Raw genomic sequence first — 15,600 nt, forward strand, 5'->3', positions numbered from 1 at the left:
TATGTCTTGTTTTCCAATAATCATACCAATTAGACTTTAAAAGAGTGACATTTTTTAAGATTATTTTAATTCTGGAGATGTAGATTCAGCTTTGCAAACTGTATGTGGGAGAGAATGACAGACTTGAAGAATAGGTGGTGGCAATACATATCATTGGAGCAAGGCATTCTAGGCTAGCAAAAGCCATGCTTCCAAGAAGTATAGGTGTGCATCTGAATGTACTATGGAGTCTTTTGATTGGGTTTATTTAAAGCTATCAGTTTAGGCTGTACAAATCCAGGTATCACTAACTAGGGCTTTTTTCCTCATAGAACGCCCAGAACGGAGTTCCAGCACCTTTTTTGGATGGAACCTTGTAGGGTAGGGAAGGCAAGTTGTATGACTTGTGAGTTCCGGCACCTTTTTCTTTTACAAAAAAAAAAAGCACTGCCCAGAATAATTAGCTTTTTGTTACCATCCATATTGCTGTACAGTAACCCAGAACTGGTAGTCTTATGGGTATTCAAGAGATCCATTGACTTGCACAGGAATTACAGCATAGTGTGAAGGTTACATTAAAAAGCTGTGCTCCAGGCTGCAAGCTAGCAGAACACGACTGCATAAATTGTGCTGCCCTCATCATTATTCTAAATAATAGACCCAGCAAATGGAGGTATCCTTAGTGTAGGAAAGTTAGGGAAAACAGCTAGTTTTATTTTCCTTTCCATCAACAATCCCTTGAAGATAAGAAAAAAACACTACCAATTGCTCTAATATAGGGTGAGAAGGGGATGGGCAATTGTTGAGAGGTGCTTAAAATGACTAGTTTAATGAACTGCTCAACCAAGATATTACCTATATCTTCATCTCTTACTTATCAATTTGCTATTTTTTAAACCTGGGTCTAGAAAGTGTACCAAACAAAGATACAAAAATAGTTGAGCTGACAAGTCGAAGATGAAGACGAGAGGCATAAGATGCAGCTGGTAGGAGCAACTAATAAGGGAGAGCTCAATGCTCAACAAAAACTGTATATGATCTCCTGCTTGAGCAGGGGGTTGGAGTAGAAGACCTCCAATGATCTTTCTAGCTCTGTTATATTATTACTGTTGTTGCAAGGAAAGGACACTGAGCAGCTATTGCCAGCAGGACTTATACATAGCCCATAGAACAGGCAAATGGTATCTCTTACCACAACTGAACTGATAAAGTAAAATGAACAGCCACATGAAATCCTTGTCAGGAGTGGCCAACCTATAACTGCATTCGCTGGTGTCCTACTTATCAACATGAAGCTCTCTTTCCCTGTTTAAACTGACCTTTTGTGAAGCACTGGACTAGCACTTTTTCAAAAGAGAACTAAACCCACAGAGAGAGAAAGTAAGTGTTCAGGTGAGATCTGATAAATGTTTCAGAAAATTTTGGTCAGACATGATTTGCAAGATCCAACCAGGGTCAGTCACCAGGACCAAGGTTTACTCTTCTGATCTTTCAGACTCGTGCTGGAGCCCATTTTCAGGGAACTTCTCTCAACTGGAATATGTACTTTGGGCCATTTTATGAATCATATTTATGAGTGTCTTCCTATAGATAAGTTGATGGACAGTGATTGGCTGTTGTTTTCTTGTGCTGCCAAGCCCTCAGCTCCTAAGTATTTCATAAGTTGGTAAATCAGCACTCTGTTAACTGACAAGGGGTCCATTTCCCAGGCTTCAATCATTTCCCTGGCTATCTTTATACCTGCCCAGCCAACAATTATTATTTGGGCAGATACTTCTGTGGAAGTCAGACATCTACCTACAGTGTTTTGTATGAGAGGGGAGGAAACAATCTCCGGCAGCCTAAAGTGACTAACTAGAACTGAGCACAACTCAAGACCCCAGAATTAATCGTTATTAAGAAAGCATGCTAGATCATATCCACTGAGAAATTATGTGGGGAAAAGAGCAAAACAGTATTTTAAAACTTGAACAGCTGAAGACAACCTAAACTGTCTATGTTAAGCACCAGAATGGCCTACAGTAAGGCAGTAGCAAAAAGATCTGAAAGAACGTTACCTGGACATATTTGTGTTGCAGTTAAGCAGACGTAAGGATGAGTTTGTATGTAGGATATAGAATTGTGGTCTTAAACTAATTTAAGCCTTATTGATTTTAATTTGTTTATATCAATGATGATTAAATCTCGGTCAGACCTGCAGACTTATATAATTTATTAGATTCATCTAAAATGGATTTGGGTATGATTCAGCTTATTATGGGAATTGAGCCACTAATTTTGCTGTTATATGAACTAGGCCAACACGTTATGTGACTTCAGCAATTGTGTTTATTAACTGGAGTCTGAGTCACAGTATTTTATATGGATCAGCCCGAAGTCTGATAAAATAAGCTTTATAAATAAACTTTTTTAGATGCATGTTTTAGTTGAATTTGGTATACTTCAATATATTTGTAATAACCAAATTAATTGCCCTAGATTGTTTTTATTGATTGACTACCCACAAGAATTACTTGACACAGATTAGAGCTGCAGGAATCATGTGGAGAGGATTTAACCTTTGACCCCCTCCAGATCTTTTTCTCCATCTCTGGCTGTTATTTGCATTGGGAAGAGAGCTAATAATTGACACCTGTACTCTTAAAAATTGAGAACTTGCAGTATGATCATATAAGGCCCTCAGAATATCAAAATGATATTTAAAAAGCCCATGGAAAGAATGCAGCATGATATGCACAACGTTTGGTGATCCCTATAGAAAAAAATAGGTCTTTCCTAATGAATTGGCAAAAGTTATTGGGAAGCCCGAGGTGAGGGGTCCCCAGCCTATGGCCTGTGGGCCACTACCGGACCGTGGCCTTCTGGGCACCGTATCATAGGACAGGCTGGCTGGCATGCACCCATGTGGGCCTGCACTCCCACTCATGCTAACACTTGCAAACCCATTTGCGCCTGTGTGTGTGGCTAGCGGAGGCAGCTAACACCTGTGCACCTGCACAAATGGGCCACTAGCACCGTGTGAGTTATGCGTCCCATTTGCTCAAGCACACAGGGGCTAGTGAGAACGGCTAGCATCTGCACGCATGCACAAATGGGGCTACTAACACCATGTGGATTGCGTGGCCTATTTGCACATGCATGTGGAGCTAGCAGTGGTAGGTAACGCTTGCATGCCTATGCAAATGGGGCCACTAGCGCCATGTGGGTGCGCACAGCCATGTTTCTGCATGCACACATGCGTGCGCGCAAATTTCCCAGATGCTCCCTTTCCTTCCAGGCCACCAGCATGAAAAGTTTGCTGATCTCTGCTCTAGGTTGTGAATAGGAAATCTTGATAATTCCCTTGACCGGTTTTGTAGAAATTTCCAGTTGTTCAAATACGAAAAAGAGACATTAGTTAATGATCCTAGGTTAGTGAAATATATTCAATTTTACTGATGCCATTTTGAACTATAATCATTTGGTGCTTAAGCTATCAGTTGTAAAATATACAGGGTGTACTAAAAGTCAGGCTCCATAATAATTGATAATATAAATTATATTAAATTTGAATGGATTGTTTTTTCTAAAGAATTTCTTACCCATTTGGTGCATGATGCTTCTAAGTAACATTTTATTTGAAAAAATATTAATAGAGTAAAATATTTGAATTGGCCTATGGGGCTTGACTTTTGGCACACCCTGCCTAATAGCAATTCTAAAGTTTGAGTTGTTTATGATAAGTTGTAAAATAAGTCTATAAGATAAGAATATCACTAGCTTCTACTTAAATGGAACATTAGATAAAACAAGGAAGAGTAATATAAGTTAAACATTTTTTTGGTTCCGTATATTCCCCATGTCATTTTCACTTGTGTTATAATTCTGTATATATTCATTTAATTTAACAGGGGGAAAAATCCTCTGAATTCAAGGAAACATAAGGACTGTTTTACCCAGCAACAACTGTGTTAGAAAGAATAGTATGAAAAAAATGTACCATAAATGAATATGTTATTATATAATATAACCCGAGGTGATTAAAGATGACAAATATGGAGATGTTACCTATTTTGATCAGAATGCAGGTTCACTGATGATAATGACTGTAACATTGTGTGGTTACTCACTGAGCTCATGTTGCTAAGGTATAAAGTTGGTAATTCTAAATACCCTTTTGTGCATTGCTTAATTTTCTTATCACTTCTACTTTGTTTATTAGGGGAAGTAGATAGTTAATCTAGCTTTCAGACACACTGTATATGTTTCACTACAGCTATGCTCCATACAGAATCTCCCTACACAGAGAGTGTAAAATAGCAATATCCAACAAATTTGAGAGCTCTGGGAACTGGGGGAAAGTCAACCTCCTTAAGCTGTGGTTTGATGCACCAGAAGCTGCCGTATGTATGTTTAATGTTTTTGAAAATTTAAGAAGTCATATGGACTTGAAAGAATATTTCCCGTGGGGTGTTCAAATTTTTACAAAAGAATATATTAAGATTTTGAAAACTGTAAGAAATCTTTTATTGATTGGAAAATAAACAGATGATAAGAGAAGATCTGAAATTGACTATGGAAACTAAAGAGAACTAATAATTATAAATACCAGAGAAAAGACCTATTAATACAATGGAGCTATTTACAAATGAAATCAACTGATGTCCTAATATTTAAAAGGGGACATAGAAATAACAAATAAGAGTACTTGAAAAGTCTTCTTATCTTGCCTAATAAAGCTGTTTCTGAGAAGAGACAAAGAAAAAATGGTAAGAAATCAGCTTGTGGAACATTACCTCATAAGATTAAATATTTTTAAATAACACTTTTATTAAAATTTAAAGATAAAAAACTCATATAAACTAAGAAAAATATAAACACGAAAAATTGTTAGGTACAAAATGGGAGGGTGAGAGGAAGAAAAGTGAAAAGGTGGTAATATTATTCTCCATTCTATATTAGTGGGAACTGTCCTTTAATTATAACCTTTATTTTTTTCTGGTTGTCTCTAATAATCAACCTTCAAGGCCTCCTCTTACATTTTTCTCTCATCCAGAATGTTTCCCAAGAAGATATTTCTTGCACATAATTCATATATTTAGATATATATTTTAGTAGTATTTTAAAAATTAAGAATTATATCTTTTTCAAAGTCTTGTTTCCAGTCAGTCTGACCCTGGGCCTGTTTAAAATCTTCCCAAAATCAATATTATAATCATCCTTTTGCTGCTTACTTCCAAATTTTAAAACTTTTTTCTTTTAAATGAATATAAATCTTTCGCTGCAACTTAAAAAAAAATCCAGTGATATTAAACTTGTCCTCCTGAATGCTCTTAATGTCCAAAAAGTAAATTATAAGCATTTCAAATAGAAGTGATTAAGAGAGATAGTGACCCCAGTGTATTTATGAAAGACTCTGATCACAACTTATGCAAAGCTATTTCTTTCTTATCTCCCAAGATCTAAAACTCACTGGAAACTGCTACTTAAAGGTCCAGCTGTGGGGAGCAGGTGATACATTGGCACATGGCAGGTGGTACGTGGCCCTGCTCAGCCCAGCCAAGTCTAGCAGGAGAGGGAACAAGTGGCACTACTGTATACAGGACTTGCTGTGAGAAAGTCCTCAGGAGCTGCAAGGTGGCTGGAGCGAATTAAAGGCCACAGGATCTATTGTGTACTGGGTTCGTTGCTTGAGAGAAGAGACGAGGCAAGTGAATTCAGTCAGGAACATTCTTTATTTGTTTGCAGGAACCGAATTGCAAAACAGGGCTGCGAATGAAGCTATTTATACCCTGGCCTCTAGGTGGCGGCCAATAGGTTTAAAGCAACCAATGGCGGCGCTGGAGACGGGTTGTCTGAGGAGCTGGGAGCCATTAGCCATTAGCCAGCTCCCTGTTTAAGCAACCTTCCAACAATCAAAACCCACGTTATGCACTCACTAAAACAAAGCCCATACATTACACCCCTCCCCCCCTAGAATGTACACACATTATAGTAACAAAAGAAATAAGTACAGCAATTACAGTTTTACAATAATACAGAATAGTAGTATGCATACTACTATACATATTTTATAATACATACATATGTTATACATATTCACTAATACAGAGGCTCTCCTGAACTAGCAGCAATTTCAGTGACAAATACAACATTACAGCACAATTATTTTAGGACAAAATCCTGTAAGTATGCAGGAGGCTTGCGAGCCCTTGTAGATTGCCTGGGTGATCCCAGCAGCTCCCGGTCTACCAGCTTGCCCACCGGGCTAGGTCCCTGAGTCCAAGAGAGTCTGGCTGACTTGTATTTCTCTGGCTGGCCATTCCAGGTTGGCCCACGCCAGAGTCCATTGTTTGCGCAGTTATCACAGTGGCTGTATTGTTCAGGTTGACTTTGCCCATCAGGAGACCCATGTTGCACTCCCGAGCTTTGCCCCTCTACGCCCATCTCCCTGTTGCTGTGACTGCTATGGTCCTCAGAGTATGTGAATTGCTTGGCCTGTCTGCCAGTTTGAGGCCCTTGAATTGGACCTGGAGCGAAGTCCTCGCTTTGTGGCCGTTCTGGAAACCGCTTCCTCAGCTGATCATAATGGTGGCGCACAACTCGCCCGCCATCTAAGGTTACTTCGTATGAGAGAGGGCCCAAAATTTTGACAATTTTGCCTGGCACCCACAAGTTCCCATGCCCATAGTTCCGGGCCACACCCCATCACCCACTTGCAACCCCCTTGGAGGTCTTGGGCGAGAGGCGTCTGCTGCCACCCAGTCTGGGTGCAACCTGTCCAGTTTCTGCTGGGCTTTTGCCCGTTGCCATGCACGGCACGGTGTGCTGGCAGAGCAAAAAATCTGCCAGTCTGTGGTGCCAATCCCCGGTCACCATGCGCTTCAGTGGCTCTTTTGTAGTGTGCACCATTTGTTCAGCTTGCCCATTGCTAGACGGATGAAATGGAGCCGATGTCGTGTTCCTAATGAGGTTAGTCCTCAAAAAGGTCTGAAATTCTGCTGCTGTGAAACTGGGCCCCATTATCGGACACTACGACGTCTGGCAGCCCGTGCATTGCAAAGAGTTTCCTAAGCACCTGAATGGTCCTAGCATTAGTCATATTCTTGATTGGAATAACTTCCAGCCATTTAGAGTTGCTGTCAACCACTATAAAAAAATAACTGTCCCTGAAAGGGCCCAGCAAGTCTATATGAATCCTCGACCAGGGAGTATGTGTCTCCTCCCATCTATGGATGGGAGTGTGTGGCATTTCAGGCCTAGACTGCTGACATGTGTAACACTCGTGTACTTGAGCTTCTATGGCTTTATCTAATCCTGGCCACCATTAATAGCTTCATGCCAATGTTTTCATCTGGACAATACCCGGATCACCTTCATGAAGCAATTGCAGTACCCTGTCCCTTAATGAAGTGGGGACAATGACCCTGCTCCCCCATAGAATACAACCCTTGTGAGCTGAGAGCTTGTCTACGTGTGAAGTACCTCTAGAACTCGGGTCCAGGACTGTTTTCCAGCCACCCTGTGTGAACCCAGGATAGCACTATACTTAGAATCTTGTCTGCAACAGTTTCTGCAGCTACGTCCCCAGCATGGAGTGGAAACTCCGGTAAGTCCTGAATAGACAAAATGCGGGCTGCTGGGGCCGGATCTGGCTCGATTTGAGGCAGCAGAAGCCTGCTGAGGCCATCTGCATGGCCCATATCTTTGCCGGGTTTGTGAATTAGCCTGAAACTGTAGGCCAACAAAAGGATAGACCATCTTAACATCCTAGGGGATAAGATGTCGGGTGTCTGTCTGTCTGTAGTGAATAACTCCAATAGCGGTTTATGGTCTACCATACAAGTACTCATGGATTTTATTTTACTTCAGCTATGATGGCCAATGCCTCTTTATCAATTTGTGCGTAATTATGCTCTGCGAAGGACAGGGTTCTGGAATAGAAAGCAATTGGGACTTGAGTCCCATCGCTCTCCAAGTGGTTTAAAACAGCCTCCATCCATATGGGGATGCGTCACATGCAAGGCACACCGGCATTGACCCTTTAAAATGAGTGATTGTTGAATTAGCAGACAGTAGGGCCTTCAATGCCTTGAAGCTGCTTTCATGTACCTTGGTCCATTTCCAAGCAGTGTTTTTATCCAAGAGCTGGTGTAACGATTCTGCCACTGCGGCCTTGTTAGGAAGGAATGCATGGTAAAAATTTAGGAGGCCTAGGAATGCCTGAAGCTGTCCCTTTGTCATGGGGCTGGGTACCATCTGAATCCCCTTCATGGATTACTGCCTTGTCGTGGCGAAGGGGCTTGCGAAATTCAATGAAGCTATGAACTATGCTGTGCAGGGCCACCCAAGACGGACAGGTCATAGCTGAGAGTTCTGACAAAACGTGATCCACTGGAGAAGGAAATGGCAACCCACTCCAGTATCTTTGCCATGAAAACCCTATGGACAGTACCAAAAGGCAAAACAATATGACGCTGGAAGATGAGCCCCTCATGTCAGAAGGCGTCCAATATGCTACTGGGGAAGAGCAGAGGGCTAGTACTAGTAGCGCCAGAAAGAATGATGCGACTGGGCCAAAGCCGAAAGAACGCTCAGCTGTGGATGTGTCTGGTGGGGAAAGTCCGATGCTGTAAATATTTTTTCTCCATTGGAACCTGGAATGTAAGATCCATGAATCAAGGAAAGCTGGACGTGGTCAAACAAGAGATGACAAGCCTGAACATCGACATCTTAGGTATCAGTGAACTAAAATGGACAGGAATGGGTGAATTTAATTCAGATGACCATCAGGTATACTACTGCGGGCAAGAATCCCTCAGAAGAAATGGAGTAGCCTTCATAGTCAATAAAAGAGTAGGAAAATCAATACTGGGATACAATCCTCAAAATGAGAGAATGATCTCAGTTCGAATCCAAGGGAAACCATTCAATATCACAGTAGTCCAAGTCTATGCCCCAACCACCAGTGCTGAAGAGGATGAAATTGACTGGTTCTATGAAGCCCTACAGTACCTTATAGAAGTAACACCAAAAAATGATGTCCTTATCATCATGGGGGATTGGAATGCTAAAGTAGGAAGCCAAAAGATAACCGAAATAACAGGCAAGTTTGGCCTTGGAGTACAAAATGAAGCAGGGCATAGGCTGATAGAATTTTGTCAAGAGAATACGATGGTCATAGCAAACACTCTTTTCCAACAACCCAAGAGACGGCTCTACACATGGACATCACCAGATGGTCAACACAGAAATCAGATTGACTATATGCTCTGCAGCCAAAGATGGAGAAGCTCTATACAGTCGGTAAAAACAAGACCAGGAGCTGACTGTGGCTCAGACCATGAGCTTCTCCTTGCAAAGTTTAGGCTTAAACTGAAGAAAGTAGGGAAAAGCACTAGGCCACTCAGGTATGAATTAAATCATATCCCAGTTGAATATACAGTAGAGGTGACAAATAGATTCAAGGAATTAGATCGGATAGACAGAGTGCCTGAAGAACTATGGACAGAGGTTCGCAACATTGTACAACAGGTAGCAACCAAAACCATCCCAAAGAAAAAAAAGAAATGCAAGAAAGCAAAATAGCTGTCTGAGGAAGCTTTGCAAATAGCTGAGGAAAGGAGGAAAGCGAAAGGCAAGGGAGAAAAACATAGATATGCCCAATTGAATGCAGAATTCCAGAGAATAGCTAGAAGAGATAAGAATGCCTTCTTAAATGAACAGTGCAAAGAAATAGAAGAAAATAATAGAATAGGGAGGACCAGAGATCTTTTCAAGAAAATTGGAGAGATGAAGGGAACATTCCAAGCAAAAATGGGCATGATAAAGGACCAAAATGGCAGGGACCTAACAGAGGCGGAAGAGATTAAGAATAGGTGGCAAAATTACACAGAAGAACTATACAAGAATGAGCTTAACGTCCCAGATAATCACAATGAGGTGGTCACTGACCTCGAGCCAGACATCCTAGAATGTGAAGTGAAGTGGGCCTTAGAAAAGCTGAGCAACAACAAAGCTAGTGGAGGTGACAGTATTCCAGCTGAGCTATTCCAAATCTTAAAAGACAGTGCAGTAAAAGTGCTACACTCAATTTGCCAGCAAATTTGGAAAACTCAACAGTGGCCACAGGATTGGAAAAGATCAGTTTACATTCCAATTTCAAACAAAGGCAGTGCCAAAGAATGTTCAAACTATCGCACCATTGCACTCATTTCTCATGCTAGTAAAGTCATGCTTAAAATCCTACAAGCTAGACTTCAGCAGTATGTGGATCGAGAACTACCAGAAGTACAGGCAGGATTTCGAAGAGGCAGAGGAACTAGAGATCAAATTGCTAACATACGCTGGATCATGGAGAAAGCTAGGGAGTTCCAGAAAAACATCTACTTCTGCTTCATTGACTATGCTAAAGCCTTTGATTGTGTGGATTACAACAAACTGTGGCAAGTTCTTAAAGAGATGGGAGTACCAGACCATCTTATTTGTCTCTTGAGAAACCTATATGCGGGTCAAGAAGCAACAGTGAGAACTGGACACGGAACCACTGATTGGTTCAAAATTGGGAAAGGAGTCTGGCAAGGCTGTATACTGTCACCCTGCCTATTTAACTTATATGCAGAGCACATCATGAGAAAGGCAGGGCTAGATGAATCAAAAGTTGGAATTAAGATTGCTGGAAGAAATATCAACAACCTAAGATACGCAGATGATACCACTCTAATGGCAGAAAGTGAAGAAGAACTAAAGAGCCTCTTGTTGCGGGTGAAGAAGGAGAGTGCAAAAGTTGGGTTGGAAACTTAACATTAAGAAAACCAAGATCATGGCATCTGGCCCTCTCAATTCCTGGCAAATAGATGGGGAAGAAATGGAGGTAGTGACAGATTTTGTTTTCCTGGGCTCCAAGATCACTGCAGATGGGGACTGTAGCCAAGAAATTAAAAGACGCTTGCTCCTGGGAAGGAAAGCCATGGCAAATCTAGACAGCACACTAAAAAGCAGAGACATCACCCTGTCAACAAAAGTGCGTATAGTCAAGGCTATGGTCTTCCCAGTTGCAATGTATGGCAGGAAGGCCTGGAGGAATGTTGTCCATAGGGTCGCGATGAGTCAGACACGACTTCGCAGCTAACAACAACAACCATCTGAATGGCTTTCAATTTGGACTCGGCAGGGTGGATGCCATTGGCATCAATACGGAAACCCAAGAACTCAGTTGAAGGGACTCCAATGCTACACTTGTTTTTCTTAAGGCCTGCTTCGCGAAGCTGTTGAAGAACAGCTCTGAGCCTCCTTGCAAGCACCTCAATGGACTCACCAGCAATGAGCACATCGTCAAAACAGGGGCAGACCCCTGAATGCTCCATAATGCTTTGAAAAATGCCAGGGGCTACACTAACCCCGAATTGCAGACGTTTTACCTTAAAAGCCCCTCTCTGAGTTACAATAGTCTGTGCCGTGGCTGTGGCCTCGTCCACATGAAGCTGTTGGTAGGCCTGAGCCAAATCTAACTTTGCGAAAACTGTACCTGCTTGCAATGATGCCAGGATGTGGCTCACTACTGGCACTGGGTACGCATGCTGTTTGAGTGCACGATTAATTGTGCACTTGTAATAAGCACAAATTCTGACCTCTCCATTGGCTTTTAGTGGCGTGATGATTGGGGTTTCCCATTCACCCCCATCTACAGGCTGTAGTACCCCTTGTTCGACTAGCTTATCCAATTCAGCATCTATCTTGCGTTTAAGAGCAAATGGCACTTTACGAGGTTTAATCCTGACCAGCATTACAGTAGGATCTAGTTTAAATGTTATTGGTGGACCCTTGTAAGTTCCTAGACCTGAGTCAAACACATCTGCAAACTCCTCACACACTGTTGCTAGACTTGCGACTTGCGTCTGGTTGATACCGGTAACTTGGATGCCTAATGCATCAAACCAATCGAGCCCAATCAGGCTCGTTCACTCACCCCCTACAATGTCCAGGTTCCCAGAAAACCCCTTAAATTTGATGGCCAATGTGGCCTCACCTTTGACTGCGACTCTGGCATTCTGGAAGTCGGTCAGAATAATGTCAGATGGCCTGAGCTTGGCCCATCTCTTGCTGCGATTGCAGATGAAATGGAATGTATCAAGTGATATAATGGACACGGCTGAGACCCCTTGCAGCTCAACCTGAAGTCGAAATTTCAGCTTAATGGGGCAGCAAGCTCCCGTGCGGTAAATGCTTCTGTGGCTGGAGCAAAACCCTACACTAAACTGCCCTGGGGCCCTGGTACCTTTCCTGATCGGAATGTCCGACTGGCGGTTCGATTGTCAGTCCTTTTGGCAACCTCTGCAGACAGTTGTGATGTGGCCAGTCTTTCTGCAGGCCCGGCATGTGGTTGTCCGGAACCTACAATCCATGCATTGGTGGTGGCCATCACACCCTGGGCACCTAAGGAAGGGATCTGCCTTGTAAGTCATCCCTTGTTGCTTGTCGCTGATGTTGCTGGTCGTCATACCTTTGTAGCTTGTCAACTTCTGTGTTGTCGTCGGAGTCTTCAGCGTGTTCGGCATCCTTGTGGTGGACGGTCTCCTCATGCTGTGCTGTTTTGGTGGGCTCCATGGCTCTTACAGCCCTGCCAGTGGCTTCGTCTGCCGTGATCTCCTTCAGTGCATCTGGAAATGACAGAGTCTCTTTGACAAAGAGTTTTGTTGCAACTCTCGATTCCAGAGGCCACAGACGAGCCAGTCGCGGAGCCTCTTCTCTACATCAGAGAACTGGCACAGGCATGTAGTCTGCCTCAATGCCACAATGAATTCAGACACTGTCTCACCCGGCTGTTGAACCCTCTGTTCGAACACATGGCGCCAAGCAATTGCCGACAACTTGGGCTGGAAGTGGTCGCTGAGCCGTTTCTTCAAGTCCATGAACGTTATAGACTCCAATGTCGTTAGCACAAACAAGTTCTCCGCGATGTTGAACATGGCTGGGCCGCAAACACACAGGAGCATAGCAGCCTTCAGGCCATCCTTGGTGACTTGGTTGGTGCGGAGGTAGTTCTCGACCCCGGACAGAAATGAAAACCAACTTACTGGGTGAGCTATGTCTAATTCTTCCAGCTTTCCGACCTTCGGCATTTTGTGTTGGTCTTCACAGCTGGGGTTCGTCGTCTTCTTGTCCTGCTCCTCTGAATGCCCTGGGACTGACCCTCAGGGCTCGTGGTCACTAGCGTGGCTATGCTAGGCCAGGGGTGTCAAACTCAATTTCACTGAGGGCCGCATCAACATTGCGTTTGCCCTCAAGGGGCTGGGTGGGTATGGCCAGGGTGGGCGTGGCCTACTGGGTAGGCGTGGCTAGAGTGCATATGGCCTACTGGGTGGGCGTGGCCAGCTCTACATCGTTGGCATCAAGGGTGCCTATGGGGGCCTGGGCAGGAGTGGGACAGATCTGGGGGTCTCTGGCAGAAGGAGGGTCTCTGGGCCAGGGCCAAGGCAGTGGGGGCCGTTCCCTCACTGTTTGCAGGATGGCTTTGCGGGCCACATGAAACCACTTCGTGGGCCGGATCTGGCCCCTGGGCATTGTGTTTGACATGTCTGTGCTAGGCCAACCGTGGGGGGAAGAAAATTGTTTTCCCACCAGGCACGTTCAGGTCTCACCCCTAGTGACTCTCAGCTCTGTTGAAGGAGCAGGATCCCACCCTCGTCACCAGTGTTGTGTACTGGGTTTGTTGCTTGAGAGAAGAGATAAGGTGAGTGAATTCAGTCAGGAACATTCTTTATTTGCTTTCAGGAACCAAATTGGGAAACAGGGCTGCGAATGCAGCTATTTATACCCTGGCCTCTAGGTGGCGGCCAATAGGTTTAAAGCAACCTATTGCCACCCTGGAAGCAACCAATGGCGGTGCTGGGGATGGGTTGTCTGAGGAGCTGGGAGCTGTTAGCCAGCTTCCTGCTTAAGTAACCTTCTAGCAATAAAAACCCACATGATGCACTCAGTAAAGCAAAGCCCAATACATTACAGGATCGGCACTTCTGGCTCACCTGGAAGAGAAAGGAAGAGGAGGGGGGCGGAGACAGGAGAGGCTATAAAAGAAGGCGGTTTGTGCGGGAGAGGGAGAGGAAAAAAAAGATGCAGCCTTGGGAACAGGAGTCAGCTGGAGCTGCACTGAAGGGAAAAGGAGGAGGAGGGGGTGGAGAGAGGAGAGATCAAACAAGCCTGCTGGGAGCTGATTTACAACTTCTATGACAGCCATCCATGCCGGGCACGCACACAGGTGGCAGTGACAAACAGGCAAGAAACGCAGCAGGGGAGGGGTCACCCTCCATGAGGAATGAAGAAAGGCAGCATCGGCTGGAGGTGAGGCATGGAGGGAGGGAGGAAGGAAGGAGATGACAATAAAAGGGAGGTAAAGTACAGGAGGGAGGGAGGGAAACGGAAAGGAAGTGTTGGAAGAAAAAGCTGGGGCCTTGCTTTCCAGCCGGGAGGCAATCCCTTTAAGAGAAAAGAAAAAAAAAGGATTTTGCCTGAAGCATTTGTTTACTTATGAATGGAGCCATTTGGGGAGGCTGCCTTAGCGGCAGCCAGTACTTACTACATTTATTTTTGTTTTTTCCTTAAGTGCCAGCTGCCAGGTCCTTAATTTTCCTTTCTAGCTAGTAGCTAATTCTTAAGGGGAATGCACCTTTTAAGTTAGTTCCCTCCGTGGCTTGCCATGACAACAACAATAACAACAACAACAACAATAATATAAAGTTGGAAGGGACCTTGGAGGTCATCTAGTCCAATCCCCTGCTCAGGTAGGAAACCCTATCATTTCAGACAAATGGCTGTCCAGTCTCCTCTTAAAAACTTCCAGTGTTGGAGCATTCACCGCTCCTGAAGGCAAGTTGTTCCACTGCTTAATTGTTCCAACAGTCAGGAAGCTTCTCCTTAGTTCTAGGTTGCTTCTCTCTTGGATTAGTTTCCATCCGTTGTTTCTTGTCCTGCCTTCAGGCATTTTGGAGAATAGCTTGATTCCCTCTTCTTTATGGCAGCCCCTGAGATATTGGAATACTGCTATCATGTCCCCCCTCATCCTTCTCTTCATTAAACTAGATATACCCAATTCCAGCAACCATTCCTTATATGTTTTAGCCTCCAGTCTCCTGATCATCTTTTGTTGCTCTTCTCTGTACTCTTTCTAGAGTCCCAACATCTTTTTTACATCATGGTGACCACGATGCAGTAGTGTAAGTGTGGCCTTAACAAGGCATTGTAAAGTGGTATTAACACTTCATCTGATCTTGATTCTATCCCTTTGTTAATGCAGCCTAGCACTGTGTTGGCTTTTTTGGCAGCTGCAGCACACTGCTGGCTCATATTTAAGTGATTGTCCACCAAGACTCCAAGGAATAGCCAACACTCCAGAAGATAGGCTTAAGATACAGAAGGATCTGGACAGACTCTAACACTGGGCACTATCTAACAAAATGAAATTCAATGGTGAAAAAAGTAAGGTTCTACATTTAGGCAGTAAAAATCAAATGCATAGGTATAGTATAGGTGGTACCTTGCTCAATAGTAGTAACTGTGAGAGGGATCTCAGAGTCTTAGTAGACAATCACTTCAATATGAGCCAGCAGTGTGCTGCAGCTGCCAAAAAAGCCAACACAGTGCTAG

This window comes from Vipera ursinii, assembly GCF_947247035.1.
Source record: "Vipera ursinii genome assembly, chromosome: Z".
Classification (NCBI taxonomy): Eukaryota; Metazoa; Chordata; class Lepidosauria; order Squamata; family Viperidae; genus Vipera; species Vipera ursinii.